Source organism: Malaya genurostris, chromosome 2, assembly GCF_030247185.1.
Source record: "Malaya genurostris strain Urasoe2022 chromosome 2, Malgen_1.1, whole genome shotgun sequence".
In the NCBI taxonomy this organism is placed as follows: domain Eukaryota; kingdom Metazoa; phylum Arthropoda; class Insecta; order Diptera; family Culicidae; genus Malaya; species Malaya genurostris.
Window position 1 is genome coordinate 291,760,496 of NC_080571.1, and position 21,612 is coordinate 291,782,107.

A 21,612-nucleotide genomic window follows, 5' to 3' on the forward strand; every position below is an offset into this window, starting at 1 on the left:
GGTTTAGTAGTATAAATGAGTTCCACAGGCTCACATATACAGTGCAATTAGATGCAATATCATATAATATCAAAGATAAACTCAAGGTAAATTTACCTGCGATTTTACATGTATCGTTTGAATAGGAACCCTCGTAGAATTAGGATAACCGCCAGTTTCAGTTCAATTATTATTTGCTTCAAAACAATAAGCGTCTGATGGCTACACGCGTTGCAACTATGACAATGTTCATTCATGTGTTCATCAAGTTAAAATATGAACAAAATTTCGGAATTTTGTTGCGTATCCATTCAGTATATTCCTAATATGCCAAAGCGAGAATCAATGTAAGTAACTAAATATTTTATGCGAACTGTTTCACATGTTTTCTTCCTCGTATTGTTGCCATATTATTTACCGACACTTTCCGAAGATTATCGACGATTTTGAAGAAGGATTAATAAAATTACACTATTACTGAGTTTACTGGTACAACATTTTTCGTTAAAATAAATAAAATCTTCTCTTGGATCGATTAACTGTTTATAAAATTAATAAGTTTGTACGTTTCTCGAAAATTATTATCATAAAATAAAATAGTTTCATTTGTTCAGACTTAAATCTTTAGGTTGTTTGTATCTAAAATTTAGCTTTCAAGTAACATTGAATTCATCATAATCGACTTCTAGTTAAAGGACGTTATTCAAAACTTAACAATGAAAAAATTTGAAGAAAGGGATCAAAATTGAATATAATCAATTATCAAGAAAGAATCTAATTGTCAATTTTATCATTCGCTACCAATCTGAGCGCTTAAACTAGAGCAAGTTTGTAATTAGTCAACTGAATATGTTTTTAGTCTAGTGTATCATCATCATTATCATCTTTATCTTTGTATCAATTATAAAGACCCTAGAAACGTTCCATTTTTAATGTCGTTGTGCTCGGTCGTGTCTTGAATACAACCCTCTAATTTTTTTTCTGGCTTAGCTTGTAAATTCCGAACATTTTCAATTTTGATTCTCGATTCCTAGTAATTTACTCCCAGGTCACTGGCTTATCAGTGAGACCAAATTTTACCACGTTTTCCAGTAGAAAATTTACGTGACGACCAGCGAACCTTCTAAAGGAGTTTCTAATGATCGTCATTTTTCATCTTACCTTTAAATCTGGTCGAGAATTCATTAACTTTTATGGGGTAGTAAAAGTTTTGTTGTGCACAAGCTCCGGTTGGATACTAGCATCTGTTGCAATTGTAATACCGGTCTAAGTCAAAGTTTTCACCGTTCGCATAATAAGTCTCACCTGATGTCGAATTTTCGACTGCCTTCTTAACTGTTCTTGGTCTGTTCAATAGGAACAAAAGTAACTGTTGAACCGGGAAGAAATGCTTTCTTCACTGTAGAATGACCAGAATGGTCTGAAAAGATCAACAAACTAAAGTTCCTATATTTATGTTAGTGTTATTCATAAAAAATTATGGTAATTTCCTAAAAATATTTCTTGAAAAACGCATACAAGCTTCCCTCGAGGAAAGATGCAACTTGAAAATGATTGGTACTGGTGATACTTTTTGAAAATGTATAATACTTTTGTAATGCATTCAATTTGTTTGCCAGCTCTAAACAAGAAAATCAACTTTAAGGGGTGAGCAGTAAGCAGTTTTTAAGGTTCCTTTTAGCGTCTCGCTCGGTACTGTCATGGACAGCTTACGGTCCGGATGATAGAAGCATAGAGCAGAGCGCATAGAGAAAAAAAACGACGCTTCTACTATAAGCAACTACTCGCTTCGCTACCTGAAACTGATTTCTTCGTGGGGAAAATACCCTTAGGTTCGAAGAAGTTATATGAATTCAATCGAACAAAACTAACAGCGTAGTATACATTCAATTTTAGACGTGTAGACTCCTTACTTTAGTAAAGGGTGCCGTTTGAAAATGTATTCAAACCAAAACATGATCGTGAATATCTCATACTGTAAATAGGGTAAGGGCTCCCTTTTGCATCTCAGCTCTAATTTCCATCTCATTCCTTCACCTCATAACTTTGAACATTAATCATATCTTTATATGTACCTGAACAAAACTGTGGAACGCTTTAAAACATTTATTCTAGGTTTTGCCTAGAAAAATTCATCGCGCTAAATATCAAACATGACAACGTGTGATACAACATAATTTACTGTATGTGAAGGTTCATGGCATAGAAGTTCAACAAATTAACGAACAAAAACGCGTTTAATGAACCGATTGACCCCCAACCTTCACTGGATAGAATGAAAACTCCTCTCTCCGAACAAAAAGGGGAAACGACGAGATCCAATGATCCGAGATTTTTGAGGTTATTTTGATTTGAAATATTCTGATTTAATTTGAAAAATATGCTTGTCAACTTTCACTTTTGGCAAACTGCACAGTTATTGTTGGAATTATTTTCGTATTGTGCCAATGGTAAAATCTATATTTAGCAAGGATTCAACCTTCGAAAACTGTCCAAAACCGGTGACTTTCAATGTTATAAAATGCTGTTTCAGCTTTCCCTTAACGACTTCTCAATACAAGATTCGGAAATAAAGGCTTTACTAGTGGTTCGAAATCGACATTCAAATTTCTTGCAGTACTTTTAAATTAAATTAAAAACATTTCCTTCTACGATTATTTCCTTGACAATGTTCCTCACAGCCGTAAAATTTATCCCCAAGGATAACCAGTCCGTTTTTGTTTTGCCCACTGATGCCAGTATGTGTCATGTGATCACACACCGTCATCCTATGTCTATATCTCGGTTGGTGCATCAGCTCGTCAAAAACCAGGCAAGCTGGCAACCTTGGCTACACCCGTGAGGTGAATTCAAGTGATTTCCCCTCACGGCAGCACGCACGCACACATACGTCCGGCTACGGCTAAAGCGCGTACTTGCCGTTCATCATAGCACAAGCGTGTAGTTGTGAACGACGACGTTGGAGGAAAATGAAAATAACATAACATTGACCAATTTTTTTTTTCGTTTCTCACTCTCGACTTTCGGTACCACATACAAGACCCCCGAAACTATTTGCCCCAATGGTTGTTAGAAACGTACCTTTACGGTTTTTTTGCATGCTACTCCACAGGAAAAGTTGAGGGAATCCGTATTCGGCCACCGAACAGAAACAGTATCTTCTTCACCATTCACCAACTGGAGTTGCACAATTTGATCACTATTTATTTTTTTCGATATTTTCTTCCTCTGCTCTTTCGGCAGAGAAAAAAAAGGGGCACTTAAATTATCTTTTCTTTTTCCAATTGGAGCTCGGTAAACACACTTGTCACTACTCGCACTACGGGCACTGGTTCGTTGGAGGAATTCCACTTAGATCCTTTTGTTTGGTTTTCAAGGGTTTTGCGATTTGCGTTGTTTTATTTTCCTTCTTGTTTCATACCCCACTCGGCTCCGTTAGTCTCACGACATCGGAGAGATGTGTAAGAAACGAACAACAAAAAAACAAAATCAAAAAAACTGGCAGATTTGTCGTAGCTCAATCCAAGGTTGAGAAAGTACTCAAATAATCCGCACTCGCACTTTAGTTTAAGCTTAGCGAAAAAGACGTACAACACTGCTTTTTGCTGTTGCTGCTGCTGCTGCTGCTGCTCCTACTACTGTTTGTCACAACATTCAGTCCTATCTTCTCCTCTCAAGAGACGGTAAACTTGTCGTCGGCTGAAATGGAAAAATCAAGCATCAAACTGACGGTGATATGGGCAGTGTTGGCAGCGATACGATGGCAGATTATACAGTGCCGGAATGCAACACGAAATGAAGGCTTTCGATTGATAAACGAAAAGTGAAAACTGTTTGTTTATTTGATCATTAGCGCTTCTTGGATCAAATGCTCATCAAAAGATCGTTCATTATTACTTCGGCATTCCGCAAATGAAGTCATAATCATGACCACCTGATTTTAAATGATCGACTTCGAAAACTAGCGTGATACCGACTTCGATCCCCCTCTAAAGGTACCTTCGGTGTTAATTTGACACACATAACCTTCAACTTTTGTATTCAAAACAATTTCTTGAATCAGTTAAACGTAATCCGTCGCAATAAAGTTGGAACAATTAATATTTTTTATTGTATTGTATATCATTTATTTATTCCCGGCAATATAATTTGTTACTAAATAAACATTCAATAACTACGGGGAAAGTGCTACTTGAGCCAATTAGTTCTGATTCTATGTCTGCCTTGAACACGAATGTCAATAGCCATGTTGCTGTACAAACATTTTTGTTTGAGACTTGAATAAAATGTAACACATTCTTTTGTTATTAGAATTTCATTGCATGCACGGAACCACCCGCGATCCCGATTCTACTAGAATATTAGTTGTTTTTGTGAATTTAATTTTTATTTTTTCAATTAGAAGAAACGATTGGTGAAACAACTAAATTTTCGGTTGAAAAACAAGCCTGTCCGCTTGGATAGAAACCAAACTTCAGTTCAGTTACGCCATCGCACGGCATCACATTGAACAACTCGATAGTCCCACGACCAAAGGTCCTAACTGCAAATGAGAGCCTTTCTTCGTTTACTTTCTTTTTGATTATTACGGAGCCATTACTGAAATTCCTTCAGTTTCCGATATAAATCGAGTGCTTGCGGTTATAACTTGAAAGTATTGCGAATTCGGTAAATAGTGGCAGAAAAAGTAAACAAAGAGAAACTGTCATTCGCAGTTTGGCCCTTTTATCGTGGGACTATCGATATCTTGTCAACTGTATGAGTGCGCAGTGCTGCTATTTTGGTGCGCACGAATTTGACTTCTTGGTACGAGATTCGATGTGGATTCCCATGAGGGCGCCACGCTCGCAAGAAAGTATGTTGCTTGCGATATCTGGATAATATGATGTCTTTGCTGTCAGTTAGTCTCGACACATATCTTACAATTCAGAACAAATATTTTAGTAGCAACAATCGACGTTGTTATTGAAACAAAATTTTCTGTTTGTTGTGAAATGAGACGGTTATAACCATTGATGTCGTTTTTTATAGACATTCTAAAGCAACGCAAACAGATTTTAACCAAATCAATGGTTTACTTTCTGCTGTCTCCGTAATTTGACAGCATCCAAAACAACGCATTTTGATGTGAATACGTCCTACTTTACTATGGGATGGCTTTCCTAAATTGTATAAAACTTTTAACAGTGTGAGATAACCATAAATAGCTCAAAAATTTGGATATTTCAAATTTTTGAGAAACATTGAAAAACACTCATCCCGCTTGCTTCAGTTTCTGAATTTACTTCCAGATTACAGGTTAAGAATTGAAAACTATGACTCTGGAACTGAATTTAGTTTCTGAATTTAATTCAAATCCAGAATTCTGGTTTAGGATTTCAACCTCAGAATTCATGAATAAAATTCAAGGTTTGAATTTTACATCTGGGCTCTGGAACTAATTGTTAGATCTTAACTCCAAACCTGAGTTTTAGAACTGCATTTCGAACCAGAATTTAGTTCCTAAATTCAGAAATCAACTCCTAAATTCAGTTTCACAATTCATTCCAGTGTTAAGAATCTGCATGCTGGATTTAAATTCGGAAGTGGACTCTGGAGCTAGATTTTTGAACTGAATTCTTTATTTAGGTTCGGAATTCAAGCTTTGGTTTCAGTTGTAGAACTAAATTCGGATTCTGAGAATGTGTTCATTTTTACAATTCTAGAACAACGTTTATAAGTTTAATTTGAATTTAGTTTAATTCTTGATCTGGATTCCGTACCAATTCCGAGCCTGTCCCAGATTTTTAATTTAGTTCGTAAATCCAGTTCCAGAATTCAGTCCTCACCCAGAATTTTTTTTTGGTGTAGATAAACTCAATAGTTGTAATAATTGGGTCAGTTAGAACCATCAAAATATTCACAATGGATTATGCGGAGTTTTATCCCTACTGGGAATCTAAATCTACAAAAAATAACTGTTTTTATTCTGTGTTATTTATTTGTATGATGTTTGTAGCCAATAAGTCGTACTATACATAGTATAGATGCAGCGTTACAATTCTGGTATTCATAGTATAGATGCAGTGTAACAAGCAATAAAGATCGCAAAATTCACACAATCTACTAATACAGATTAGCTATATTCGGAAGTGTGAAAGAAGCTTATCAGTTATTTTTTCATATTCATGTCCTCCAGTTATGTATGTTACCTAACCCACCCGCCTTTTTCAACTACTTTAAAATATGCAAATCAAAAACCATATGCTTTGAATAAAAAAATATTTGTTGAATCAACTATCGCAAATATCATTAACTGCGATTTTATGATTAAGTGGTTCTCCGTGTGGGTCGAAATTCATAAAATTTTGAGTAAAACTAGTTTAGAGTGTAATGTTTACATTTACAGAGTTTCGTCACCACCTGTCAAGTGAATATCGAGATGGTTTCAAAGCGCGATCGTGGAAAAATCCGGGCAATCAAACAAATGAACCGTGAAACAATTGGGAATCGACCATTTGGCCGTGTCCCGTGCGGTAAAGTTGTTCAAGAAGACCCAGAAGATACAGTGTTGACAGCGGAAAAAAGACGGATGTGTAATGTCAGACATAACTGGATGTCGTGAATACGAAAACAACTGACATGTTCTTTAACACTTCCGAATATCAATTAGTTGATCAATTATATGAATTATGCAAGCATTCCCCTTTTTCACAATTTTCGCAAAAATAAAGAAGGCATCACTTGATCTCCATTACTGTGAATTTTACATAGCGAAAAGTGCACAAATATAATAAAACAGTTCTAGATTTGCACTAAACTGAGGTTTTTTACCTTCGATTTGCGAGCAAGAAATCCTAATAGTTGTTGAGAAAACTTTTGGAGCCATTAGAACGGCTGATTTTGTGTAATGCTCTCCATCGTTGTTTTTTCGCCAATGCAAATGATTGGCAGCTGTGACGTAATCGCTCTTGTCGGAAGCGAAACTAGATTTGCAAACGACATAAAATACATCTGCTCGCAGTGGTGATAGAATCCAAACTGATCCAATTTTTCTTAAGAGGTTTCTTTTTACGTGATTTTGTTTGTAGCTTTTTCACTAATGTTTGGTCCTAACAGCTAAAAAAATAGCAGCATATAGAATTTCAATGTCGATTATTTCATTTTGGATTTGCAATTCATTGAAAGAATCTATCAGGATACTGTACGGGATTCATTTCTGCCTTTCAGAAGGACTCTCGAACGATTTGTTTTACAGCAGCAGATGTTTTGTTCTCTTCCTCAGAACGCGTTCTGATTGGCTGGTGTTGACATGGGTCAAATGAGACAGGTTTTTCAATAGTGTACTATTGAAATACTTCAATGCTGTTGCTATACACGTTTAAGTTGAAAAATGTTGATTCTATAGGTAGTTAGATTATTTAAATCCTTTCACAGATCACAGAACTATGAGCTTTCAAAATACAAGAAAGGCAAACGCGCCTTATTAATTATCCTCTTTAATAAGCGTTTATACCAAACATTTCAGAAAAGTTTAATTTTGAATTATTTGAGATTATGTCACACAACTGAAAATTTTATCATAAAAATGTGATCATATTTCCGATGGCATCAAGTGCTATCAGAACCTCTCCATTCGGTACGTGGCCTGGAAGGTTCATTTTTGCACCAGGTGCGTAAAGCAGAAAATGAAGCGGATTGAAATTCTTATCTTCAAAATTAAGAACCGGTAACCTGTACCGCGAGTGGTTGGTGCAGCTGAAATGCATTGTAATGGACGTCCAGTCGAACATTGTATCGGACGCCAAGCAGCGCCTTGTCTGCCGTTTTTCGTAGACTTGATGTCGATATCCGGTGAACGACCACAGTTGAGTGAAAGTCGGGTATAAATAAATGATATACAAAACAAAAAGGTCGATAAATTTGGCAAGAGATCTTTAATGAGGCATGCGATCTATGGGAGCGTGAATTCCTCCAACAGCGCCTGCCGGCCTTCATCAGGGTCTATTTTGGCAGGATTTAACATCGTGCCAACACGCGAAGCAGATGATGAAGTGGTGCGATACCAACTGAGTTGTTTTTTTTGCTGAAGAAGACAAATCCTTACTCTCCAGAGCTTGCCTCAATGGAAAAATTCTAAACGATTATGTAGAGCAAGCTCCGGAAAACAGGATTTCATTGGTATCGTTACCCCCTGAGAGTTCCGAAAATATTCGACTAAATTTGATTTTTCTGGTAATTATTTTTGTCTGTTGCATTTTTGTCGAGTAACACATTTACCCACAAAAGCTTCAACTTTAAACATCTTTGAAGCATTTTAAATTTCACAAGAATAAATGCTTCGGACTTTAATTATTTGACTGGTGGTTCATCGTATTGGCTTTCATGTAGATTATTTGAATTCGATTTAAAACTTCCGTTAGTGGGGTTATAAAGCAGTTCAGTTCCAAAAGGCGTAGAAATACATCCTCTATAACCGAAACATTTTGAAAAGTAGTATATTTTGACCACATAAACTAAAAATGATCTCAAATGCAGTTCTTTAAAATGTGTTGATTCAGAGAAACTACATTATAATTTGATGTTTCTTGTTTATAGTCTAAAAATCAGGATCGTAGATTCCGGACAACAGATAACTCGTTTCGGTAATGAAGAGCAAAATCTGTCATTACGTTTTAATGAATTCAACCCACAATTTAACGACCTTCAGGCATAAGGTGCTATCGGGAGGCGAAGAACCCAGTGATATTCCGGTGATTCAATCCTGTATTTTAGGTTCACATCAACATTCCATCGAACGACGGAATCCGTCGAAAAATTCATCACAAAAGCACGTATCGCTAAATTCACCATTCACCATATCCGCAAGTGCGACACAGACTGGCAACGCTGCGCTCGCTACACAAGCACATACCTACACAACACAGGCACAGGCAGCCGTGCCAAGCGGAGTGGGGCGCACTTGCTCACCACACTGATCTGGTGCCGTGAAAATCCAAAATATTTTTACATCGCACACTACTCCACTAAAGAGGAAAAATCAATCGACTTTAGGTCGTAGTTTTCTGCCCCCACACACCACTTCCCCTTTCGCACGATCTATCCACTAGAGTAGTTCGTCCCTTGGCCAAAGAACCGCTTTTCCAACACATCACCACCAAAAAAAATAACACTGCCCTTCTACCCACCCTCTCACATACCAGACTTCGACTTTGACACCCTTGGCAGTACTTTGCTACCTCACCAGAATAGTCTGCCTAAGAATGAATAGCAGAAGTAAAAAATAACCAATGCTTATTTTGGATCGAACAAATTACACGCACCGATCACGCGAACTGTCGCGGAACAATTTTTATCGATCGATATCGCACTTCGGCCGATTCCCGGTTTGGAGTCACTTGCCTCCAGCACATCCGAACGCGAATACGTAACGATAGCAGTCCTCACTTTCGCCACAGGAGCTGATATCGAACCGAGCAGAAAATTGCGTTTCTAGTCTAGCATGGTATAGGTACAGAGGCTAGTAGCAATCGGCGACAGAAGAACCCGTGTACGGATAGACGTAAACCTTCTTCTCCGGCGAGTGGGGCTTCATTCTGGTGGTGAGCACTTACACAACGCATGCATGTATTGGAAAGAAGCTCAGTTCGCCCGCCGCCGCCGCCGCCACCAACACATCCGAGCGCGACGGACGATGGGCGCTCAGGAAATAGCGGACCAACATGGCCGACTTCGAGCTACTAGGCACTGTATGCAGTGTATGCGGGGGCGGAGACGAAGATTGTGTCATTGATTTGACAGCTGCGGGGAAAAGTTTGTGCGAAACGAGGGGTGTCAGTAAACGGTGCTTCTAGTCGGAAGTTGTGCTAAATGTAAAGGTAAGGTAAGGTATGTGCACTTTTAAGAATCGAAAAATCAGATCGTTAGTTTGCCTATTGAAATTTTTCACACGATTGATTATATTCTTAACATCATTTGAAATAAAATTAAAATGTCAACAACTGATTTAGTAAAAAGATCATACACAGCAAAAAAGAATTGTAACAATCTCGATGTGATTATCTATTGAAATTTAGAATAATTTAGACGTACAGAACATCAAATACAATAATTTTCTGTTTTAGAGAAATATTGAAAAATATATCATACTTTATTACATCGAAACAACGTATTGAGTAGAATATGCAGCTTTTCGTGTAATATTACAACCTTTAGAACCGTCATTATCAACTTGAGAGGCCACTTTAAGATAACCTTTTCAATTTTATTCTGAGTCTTTTCTAGAGTTTTATTCCTGTTATTCTAAATTCTTTCTATGTGCAATATTTTTATCAAGCATTGGACCAAAATACATATTTTGCTTGATCAGATCATGTCAATTGTGTTACATGATAAAGGTTTAGTTTAATAATAATAGGTAGTTTAGTGTTTTTGTTTAATTTGGCAAATCCATCAACAAATCACCGAGAAACAAACACCTCTATCGTCGATATTTCTGAAATGGCCTGATAATTACCGGAAAATACAAATCATCAACTAATTGGTATTCAAAAAAGTGACTATCCGGAAGTAACTTTTAGTTTCGTTATTCACTCACTAGTCAAACTTCCTGCCTGGCTATTTTATAGCCAGGAATTGACCGAGAAAAAAATGTGCGGGGCATATATTTATAGATTCTGCTTCGTGCGATAGTTTGTACGGTCGAGATGACATTATTATTGCCTGCTGTGATTGACTCGTTGAAACTTAGGTCAATTCAAACAGATTTTCCAATGGTATAATATTGAAATACTTAAAACGACGTTGGTAAGTTAAATATTTTCGAATCGATTGGTAGTTAAGTTATGCAAACCCATTCAACAAATGACTGAATTTTGTCGTGAATACGACTTACTTTACTATGGGGTGCCTTTTCAAAATTTACCCTCTGAGAGAGTGATAAGTTTTTGATCGTGAATATCTATTGTTGTATCTAATGAATCAACATAATTCTTGCGACATGCCATCGGAAATATGATCACAATTTTATGATAAAATTTTCAGTTGTGTGACATAATCTCAAATAGTTCAAAATTAAACTTTTCTGAAATGTTTTGTATAAACGAGTATCAAAGAGGATAATTCATATGGCGCGTTTGCCTTTCTCGTATTTTGAAAGCTCATAGCTCAGTGATCTGTGGAAGGATTTATATAATCTAACTACCAATAGAATCGAAATTTTGTCGTGAATACGACTTACTTTACTATGGGGTGCCTTTTCAAAATTAGCCATATGGAAGAATGGGCAGAACTTAATCGTGAATATCTCGACTTGTATTAATGGTAGCAACATAATTCTTTCACTATTTCATCAAAAATATGATCAGGAATTTAGGATAATATTTTGAACAGTGTGAGATAACCACAAACAACTCAAAAATTAAGTTTTCTTAAAATTTGAAAACAACGCGGAAAACACCTTACTTTCGCTTGGGTTTTTCGCGCAAGGACGACGATTTTGAGGTAGTCAGGCACATATCTTCAACTGAATGCGTATAAAAGGGGAACCGTGGTGAAAATCGATCATTTCTTTTCGTGCGTTCGATGGAAGCAGACGTCGTGGGAGTTAAACCTTCAACCAGCAGCGACGGAGAGAGCGCCTTCTGCGTGGTTAAAACCTCAAACGCTCAGGTCGCAACTCTCATTCGCTTGCTGGCCATCAAGGCGAGAAGACTGCCATCGCGGGAGTTAAACCAGCAGCGACAGAGAGAGCACCTGCCATCATTTGGTTTTCGGTAGTCGTAACGATAAGTTCAATTTTCAGATTTTAGTTCCGCACTATAGGTTTAGAATTCAGAGCCTGCGTGCTAAAACTGGATTCTGGAACTGTATTCCGGAACTAATTTGAGTTTCGAAATTGCAATTCTAGAATTGAAACTGGATTCTGAGTCTGTTATTGGTTCTAAATTTAGTTCTTGAACTCAGGATCCAGTTCTTTACTCCAGACTTCTTCTATTCGGTTCTTTTAGAACCATAATAATACTCCTAAAGAATTATGCGGAAATTTACTTTACTGTACTCTATAAAACCCATTCTGGTAGTCATGGCGAAAAACCGTCTTCATGTTTTAGAGCTTAGTTCTGGAATATGGGTTTAGAATTCAGAGTCTGCGTGCTGAACTAACTCAAATCGTCACCATTTTTTATTATAAAGAACTATACTGCTTATTTCATAATATTTAATTGCGTTTCAGAATGTTTAATGTAACTAATCTGTAATTTAGTCTAGGCGCATCGTTTAAATTTCTAGTAATGAAAGAGGGGAAAGTTGCACAATTCAAACAATCGATGAACTACCAATTCGAATTCGGAAGCATAAATAAAGCGTGTCATATTCGTATTCACGACATCCAGTTATGTCTCTGACATTACACACCCGTACTTTTTGTCGTGAATACGACTTACTTTACTATGGGGCGCCTTTTCAAAATTAGCCATATGGAAGAATGGGCAGAACTTAATCGCGAATATCTCGACTTGTATTAATGGTAGCAACATAATTCTTTCACCATTTCATCAAAAATATGATCAGGAATTCAGGATAATATTTTGAACAGTGTGCGATAACCACAAACAACTCAAAAATTAAGTTTTCTTAAAATTTGAAAACAACGCGGAAAACTTTTTACTTTCGCTTGGGTTTTTCGCGCAAGGACGACGATTTTGAGATAGTCAGGCACATATCTTCAACTGAATGCGTATAAAAGGGGAACCGTGGTCGAAAATCGATCTCCATTCGTCATCTAACACTCGATGTGGATAGACGAATAACCTACTACGACTAATTTCGATTTTGTTTTATTTTTTTATTCGCAGTTGTCTACCTACCCAAGCTATGGGTAAAAACCGCCATAGATCCGAGAAGGATCCAAAGGATGCTAAGCGTCTGAAGCCAAGTGATGTACAGGTAAACGACCGTTTGCTGAGTAAAAACCAATATGCTGATCTGCCAGTAGATGTCGAAGAGGAACTGCAGAAGAAGGAAAAAATGCCGCCTTTCTACCTGAAGGGCTTCCCACCAACTCTACGTTCGGATTTCAACACACTGATCAGCAAAGGACTACAGGCAACAATCCGTTTATGTACTGAAGGCTACAAAATAACTGTTCCGGCTTTGAACCACTACAAAGGAGTGGAATGCTATCTGAAGCAGGAATACTTCACACACGATATTGCCGCCAACAAACCTATGAAGGTTGTACTTCGAGGACTACCCGACATGATGGAAGCCGAACTAAAGCAGGCACTGTCGGAGGCTGGACTAAAGCCTTTGATGGTATTTAAAATGAAGCGACATAATACGGACAAAAAGTTCAGAGATCAACTGTACCTGATTCATCTGGAGAAGGGCTCCATCACCATGAGTCAACTGAAAACGATTAAATCGTTATTTCACATAATCATCGAATGGCAAAAGTATAAACCGGTACATCGGGATGTCACACAGTGCACGAACTGTTTGAACTATGGCCATGGAGCGAGGAATTGCCACATGAAAAGTCGGTGCGGGAAATGTGCCGAACCACACAATACCAACGATTGCTTACTAGATGACATCGCTGTAAAATGTGTGAACTGTGATGGCGACCATCCATCTACTAGCAAATCGTGTCCCAAACGTGCTGAGTTCACAAAAATTCGACAACAGGCGTCCCGTAAACAATCAACGCGCAAGAATGTTCCACAGAAGGATGAAATTAATTTCCCACGGCTCCCACCGAAGAGGGATATTCCGAATTTGCCGCCACTTCCTCGCAGCAATCCAAAGACTTCAGCCGCTGGATCTCAAAAAGAATCTTCCTCAAGAATCCCTCCTGGATGGGGCAATAATCAACCACAAGCAAAGGATGACTCTGGTGATTTATTCTCTGCTGAACAACTGATCGTCATTTTTGAAACAATGACAACAAAACTACGAAACTGCAGAACGCGGTTAGATCAAATCAACGCCTTAGGCAAATTCATCATCGAATATGCAATATAATGAGTTGGTTATAGTAAATTGGAATGCTTGCTCACTCAGGAGCAAAACTGCTGAATTGTCCGACTTTCTTCAAGAGAAGAATGCCGATATTGCTATTTTAACTGAAACTCATCTTAAACCTGAAATTTCTATTTTTATTTCCAATTACAGGATTCACAGGCTCGACAGGACAACTACCAGAGGAGGGGGAGTTGCCATTGCCGTTAAACGATCCATTCAGCACAGGCTTCTGTCAGCCTTTAAATTGCAACTCATAGAAGCCATCGGAATTGAGATTACAACGACGATGGGACCCATCATCATCATTGCAGCGTACTGCCCCAAACAAACCAATCTTCGAGATGGTACGTGTGCATCATTGAAGCGAGATCTAGCTCAGCTCACTCGACGACAGAACAAATTCATCATTGCTGGCGACCTGAACGCACGGCATGAGCTGTGGGGAAACAGAAGACAGAATCGAAACGGATTCGTACTTGCCGAAGATTACGAAGCTGGACAATACAACATCTTCGCTCCGGATCAACCAACGCGACTTTCCAGATCGGGAGTTCATTCCATTTTGGATATATTCATCAGCAACATCGCCATAGACAGCTCTCCGGTTGTCTTCAACGAGCTCTCTTCCGACCACTTTCCAGTAATATTGACGTTGGGATCTTCACCAGAAACAGTGCCTATTCAACCTCGGAGGAACTATTATCGCACCGATTGGGTCCAATTTCAACATATCGCCGACCAACTTATTAATATCGATTTGCCACTTGATTCCCCGATGGAAATCGATGCAGCCCTATCTTCCTTCCAGCATTCAATCACAGTCGCTCGTGATAGGACGGTTCCAGTACAACATATGCCGAGTTCCTCTCTTCAAATCGACAGTGTCACCAAGAAACTCATCCGACTTCGGAATATCTACCGGAGGCAGTATCAACGAACTGGCATCCTAGATAGGAAGACTACTTATAACAACTTAACTAGGATAATCCAGGAACGGATATCTGAGTTTCGCAACAGGAACTTCCAGCAAAAGCTTCGAGAAATTCTCCCACATTCAAAGCCCTTCTGGTCCTTAACGAAGGTGCTTAAGAAAAAAACGAAGCCTATTCCTCCTCTGATGTCACCCCAGGACGCAGCTGAAGGAATACCTTTAATCACACCAGTAGAGAAGGCAAATGCGCTAGGCCAGCAGTTTGTGTGTTCTCACAATTTAGGACTTAACATTGTTAGTCCATATGAAAGAGCCGTTGCGGATAGCGTAGCTGAGGTTGACCAATCAGACAGCTTGATACCTGAGGAAAGTAGAGTCAATGCGAATGAGCTGATGGCTTTTGTGAAAAAATCCAAAAATATGAAGGCCCCCGGTTTCGACAACACATTCAACATTGAGCTGAAACATTTGAGTATTCGCTCATTTGTCTTCTTATGTCGTTTTCGTTTTTAAATTGCACTACACCGGTGTAGCGAAAGCTGCACCTAAACCGTTCGTTTTTACCAATTGCACTACACCAGTGCTACACTTTTTCTGCACCGATACCACTGGTGTAGCACTCATCAAAAGTTTGGTGTAGCTCTGTGCAATGGAATCGTTAATTGTAGTCAATGGTTACTGTTTATGTTTTCGTCATTTTTGTTCGTTTATTCATGCCTCAGTGTAGCACTGCACCGGTGTAGTGCAAATTAAAAACGAAAACGCCATTAGCTAAAATTTTTAACAGGTGCTGGGAACTTGGTTACTTTCCTTCAATGTGGAAGTTAGCTAAAGTTATCCCAGTTTTGAAACCGGGGAAAGATCCTTCCTTTTCCAAGAGCTATCGGCCCATCAGCTTACTCTCTGCCCTATCCAAGCTGTTTGAAAAGTCAATACAAAGGCGAATTCTTGCTTTCGCAGATGAACAGGATATATTTCTGGAAGAACAGTTTGGGTTCCGGAAAGGAAGATCCACCATCCACCAACTCACAAGGGTTAACAACGTCATCCAGCAAAACAAATCAGTGTCCAAAACGACTGCCATGGCAATATTGGATATTGAAAAGGCATTCGATAATGTGTGGCACGATGGACTGGTGTTCAAACTGCATCGGTATAATTTTCCCATGTATCTTATTAAAATTATCAAAAATTATCTTGCAGATAGAGCATTCCAGGTTTCTCTGAATAATGCACTTTCAGAAAGATTTACTATTCCTGCTGGTGTACCCCAGGGAAGTATCCTAGGTCCCATTCTATACAACATTTTCACATCAGACATCCCACCTCTTCCAGGTGGTGGTGTTCTGTCACAATTTGCTGATGATACTGCCATTCTTTACAAAGGTCGTGTCATTAATGCTCTGAAGAATAAACTACAGACAGGTCTGGACACTTTAACGGAATATTTTACAAGCTGGAAAATTGTGATCAATGCAGCAAAAACTCAGGTCATCTTGTTTCCACATTCAAGATCTCCAAAACTTGTTCCATCAGACGAATGCAGAATACGATTCGGTGATGAGGTCATTCAATGGTCCGATGAAGTTATCTATCTAGGACTCACCTTTGACAGACATCTGATATTCAGGTCACATGTTGACAAAATCGTTCAAAAATGCAGCATACTCATTAGGTCTCTGTATCCGCTGATTTGTAGAACATCTAAACTATGCCTGAAGAATCAGATGGCTGTCTATAAACAAATCATCTACCCCGCAATTGAATACGCAGTCCCTGTTTGGCGGGGCTGTGCACGAACACACAAACTTAGGCTTCAGCGCATTCAAAGTAAGATCTTAAAGATGATTCTAAATCTACCCCCTTGGACAAGAACTAGTGAAGTACATGAGATGGCCTCACTGGATATACTAGAACAAAAATTCGAACAATACTGCACGAAATTTGAAGAGAGGTGCTCAATCTCTGAAATACAAATAATTCAAAATTTGTACGTATTAGGTTAAGGATAGTTATAAGTAGGTAGACATTTTATTTTATAAATAATTAAAATAAATATTATGATTAAACATTAGTATGTAAAACAAGAGTAACTAAAACATTTAATATTAATAACGAATCGTATGAACAACAAAGATGAAAGGCCAAAGGTTCAAAACACTTGTACTGTAAAATGTTGATGTAATACACAAAAATAAGATTAATAAACAGATATTTATGCAAAAAAAAAAAAAAAAAAAATGCGAAAATCGATCATTTCTTCTTGTGCGTTCGATGGCAGCAGACGTCGTGGGAGTGGAATCATCAACCAGCAGCGAGAGAGAATGCACCGCATCTCTCATTCGCTTGCTGGCCATCGAGGCGCGAGGACCAGCCAGCAGCAGCAGCGGGAGTTAAACTTTCCACCAGCAGCGAGAGAGAATGCACCTTCTGCGTGGTTAATAAAAACCTCAAACGCTCAGGTCGCATCTCTCATTCGCTTGCTGGCCATCGAGGCGCGAGGACCAGCCAGCTGCAGCAGCGGGAGTTAAACTTTCCACCAGCAGCGAGAGAGAATGCACCTTCTGCGTGGTTAATAAAAACCTCAAACGCTCAGGTCGCATCTCTCATTCGCTTGCTGGCCATCGAGGCGCGAGGACCAGCCAGCAGCAGCAGTGGGAGTTAAACTTTCCACCAGCAGCGAGAGAGAATGCACCTTCTGCGTGGTTACAACCTCAAACGCTCAGGTCGCATCTCTCATTCGTTTGCTGGCGACTTACTTTACTATGGGGTGCCTTTTCAAAATTTACCCTCTGAGAGAGTGATAAGAATCAGAACGCGTTCTAAGGAAGAGAACAAAATATCTGCTGCTGTACAACAAATCGTCCGGGAAAAATGTTCCGAAAAGTGGTGAATATCGCAGTGAGTTCCTCAATTTGGTCCTTGTGAATGCTAGAAACGAGTCCCTTCAGCATATTGATAGTTTCTTTCAATAAAATATGCAAATCCGAAATGAAATAATCGACATTAAAATTCTGTAGGATCGCCCATTAGTGAAAAAGCTACAAACGAAATCAGGTAGAAACAAGCCTCTCAACAAAACTTGAATCAGTTTGGATTGTATCGCCACTGCGAGCAGATGTGTTTTGTGTCGTCTGCACGCTTTCGACAAGAGCGATTACGTCACAGCTGCCAGTCATTAGCATTGGGAAAAAAACAACGATGGAGAGCATTGCACAATATCAGCCGTTCTAATGGCTCTAAAAGTTTTCTAAAGAACTATTAGGATTTGTTGTTCGCAAATCGTAGGGAAATATCCTCAGTTTACGGCAAATCAAGAACAGTTTGCTTAGATTTGTGCACTTTTCGCTGTGTGAAACTCACAGTAATCGAGATCAAGTGAAGCTTTCTTTGTTTTTGCGAAAAATGTTCCAGAGTTTAATGTAGTAGAGAATTACGCAATTTGACTTTTCTGAATGCTAGAAACGAGTCCCTTCAGCATATTGATAGTTTCTTTCAATAAATTATGCAAATCCGAAATGAAATAATCAACATTAAAATTCTGAATGCGGCTATTTTTATAGCCGTTAGGACCGCCCATTAGTGAAAAAGCTACAAACGAAATCACATAAAAGGAAATCTCTTAACAAAAATTGAATCAGTTTGGATTCTATCGCCCCTATGAGCAGATGTGTTTTGTGTCGTCTGCACAGCTAGTTTCGCTTTCGACAAGAGCGAATTCGTCACAGCTGCCAGTCATTAGCATTGGGAAAAAAAAACAACGGTGGAGAGCATTGCACAATATCAGCCGTTCTAATGGCTCTAAAAGTTTTCTAAAGAACTATTAGGATTTGTTGTTTGCAAATCGTAGGGAAATATCCTCAGTTTACTACAAATCAAGAACAGTTTGCTTAGATTTGTGCACTTTTCGCTGTGTGAAATTCACAGTAATCGAGATCAAGTGAAGCTTTCTTTGTTTTTGCGAAAAATGTGAAAAAGGGGAATGCGTGCATAATTCATACAATTGATATTCGGAAGTGTTAAGGAACATGTCAGTTGTTTTCGTATTCACGACATCCAGTTATGTCTCTGACATTACCCACCCGCCTTTTTTAATGTCCACGATGGTGACTGAACCGGCATTTTGACATTTCTGAAAGCCATTACAATAGAATTACATTTTTGAATAAAAATTGAATCAAATATGCCGGAAAATGACATTTGAGATCGTTTCAACATTAAAAATGGATACTTCCGGTTTTATCGATATTATTTTTAAACATTTCAAACTGTATTCTTTTTTTTCAATTTAAACGTGTATAGCAAAAGCATTGAAGTATTTCAATAGTACACTATTGAAAAACCTGTCTCATTTGCTCCATGTCAACACCAGCCAATCAGAACGCGTTCTAAGGAAGAGAACAAAATATCTGCTGCTGTACAACAAATCGTCCGGGAAAAATGTTCCGAAAAGTGGTGAATATCGCAGTGAGTTCCTCAATTTGGTCCTTGTGAATGCTAGAAACGAATCCCTACAGCATATTGATAGTTTCTTTCAATAAATTATGCAAATTCGAAATGAAATAATCGACAATAAAATTCTGTATGCGGCTATTTTTATAGCCGTTAGGACCGCCCATTAGTGAAAAAGCTACAAACGAAATCACATAAAAGGAAATCTCTTAACAAAAATTCAATCAGTTTGGATTCAATCGCCACTGCGAGCAGATGTGTTTTGTGTCGTCTGCACGCTTTCGACAAGAGCGATTACGTCACAGCTGCCAGTCATTAGCATTGGGAAAAAACAACGGTGGAGAGCATTGCACAATACCAGCCGTTCTAATGGCTCTAAATTTTTGCCTTTCTCATATAGAAAGGTTATGCAATCACTGTGAAAACCGACTTTTGAACCGAGGCCCGGAGGGCCGAGTGTCATATACCATTCGACTCAGTTCGTCGAGTACGCAAAATGTCTGTGTGTGTGTTTGTGTGTGTGTATGTGTGTATGTAACGTTTTTTGCCCTAACTTTATGGGGTAAAATGTGCAAAAAAATGAAAATATGTGTTCTTACTTTTCTCATAGATGGCGCGACCGATTTTCACAAACTTAGGTTCAAATGAAAGGTCCTGTGGTCCCATACGTAATTCCTGAATTTCATCAGGATCCGACTTCCGGATCCGGAAATATAGGGTAAAGTGTGTTAAAAATTTTATACCATCACTGAAAAGAGCAAAAAACCGTAAAAAGTTTTCTAAATGGACCTCAAATCTTTTCCAATTGATAGTTTTTATCAGTAGACGGTCAAACAAATCTATTTCGATTATTCTTTTAAGAATCGAAGAAAAATAATTTTGAAGAATACCACAGTATTATATATGATATTTTGATTGATATGAGAAAGGCATCATTACACCACTAGGTGGATTAAAACAGGTTTTTTTAAAGAACTATTAGGATTTGTTTTTCGCAAATCTCAGGTAATTATCCTCAGTTTAGTGCAAATCCAGAACAATTCGGTTAGATTTGTGCACTTTTCGCTGTGTGAAATTCACAGTAATCGAGATCAAGTGAAGCCTTTTTTGCGAAAAATGTTCCAGAGTTCAATATCGTAGAGAATTACGCAATTTGACCCTTCTGAATGCTGGAAATGAATCCCTACAGCATATTGATAGTTTTTTTGTCGTGAATACGACTTACTTTACTATGGGGTGCCTTTTCAAAATTAGCCATATGGAAGAATGGGCAGAACTTAATCGTGAATATCTCGACTTGTATTAATGGTAGCAACATAATTCTTTCACCATTTCACCACCATATGATCAGGAATTCAGGATAATATTTTGAACAGTGTGCGATAACCACAAACAACTCAAAAATTAAGTTTTCTTAAAATTTGAAAACAACGCGGAAAACTTTTTACTTTCGCTTGGGTTTTTCGCGCAAGGACGACGATTTTGAGATAGTCAGGCACATATCTTCAACTGAATGCGTATAAAAGGGGAACCGTGGTGAAAATCGATCATTTCTTTTCGTGCGTTCGATGGGAGCAGACGTCGTGGTAGTTAAGCCATCAACCAGCAGCGACGGAGAGAGCGCCTTTTGCGTGGTTAAAACCTCAAACGCTCAGGTAGCAACTTTCATTCGCTTGCTGGCCTTCAAGGCGAGCAGACTGCCATCGCGAGAGTTAAACCATCAACCAGCAGCGACGGAGAGAGCGCCTTTTGCGTGGTTAAAACCTCAAACGCTCAGGTAGCAACTTTCATTCGCTTGCTGGCCTTCAAGGCGAGCAGACTGCCATCGCGAGAGTTAAACCATCAACCAGCAGCGACGGAGAGAGCGCCTTTTGCGTGGTTAAAACCTCAAACGCTCAGGTAGCAGCTTTCATTCGTTTGCTGGCTTTCAAGGCGAGCAGACTGCCATCGCGAGAGTTAAACCATCAACCAGCAGCGAAGGAGAGAGCGCCTTCTGCGTGGTTAAAAGCACAAACGCTCAGGTAGCAACTTTCATTCGCTTGCTGACCTTCAAGGCGAGCAGACTGCCATCGCGGGAGTTAAACCATCAGCGACGGAGAGAGCACCTGCCATCATTTGGTTTTCGGTAGTCGTAACGAGAAGTTCAATTTTCAGATTTTAGTTCCGCAATATAGGTTTAGAATTCAGAGCCTGCGTGCTGAAACTGTATTCCGGAACTAATTTGAGTTTCGAAATTGCAATTCTAGAAT

The 21,612-nt window shown here is 38.7% G+C and overlaps 1 protein-coding gene across 3 annotated transcripts in view; it reads right to left on the reverse strand.

Annotated features, from left to right (window-relative positions):
* The window catches only part of LOC131430572 (nuclear receptor coactivator 2), a 475,967-nt gene extending 466,430 nt beyond the window's left edge, over positions 1 to 9,537 (reverse strand). For all 3 annotated transcript variants that reach the window (XM_058595643.1, XM_058595644.1, XM_058595642.1), the window contains exons 1-2: positions 9,159 to 9,537; positions 3,061 to 3,678 (exon numbers count right to left, since the gene is read on the reverse strand). The gene's annotated coding sequence lies outside the window, so the exon portion shown is untranslated. The remainder of the gene's footprint in view (positions 1 to 3,060; positions 3,679 to 9,158) is intronic.
* Between the last annotated feature and the right edge of the window lie 12,075 nt (positions 9,538 to 21,612).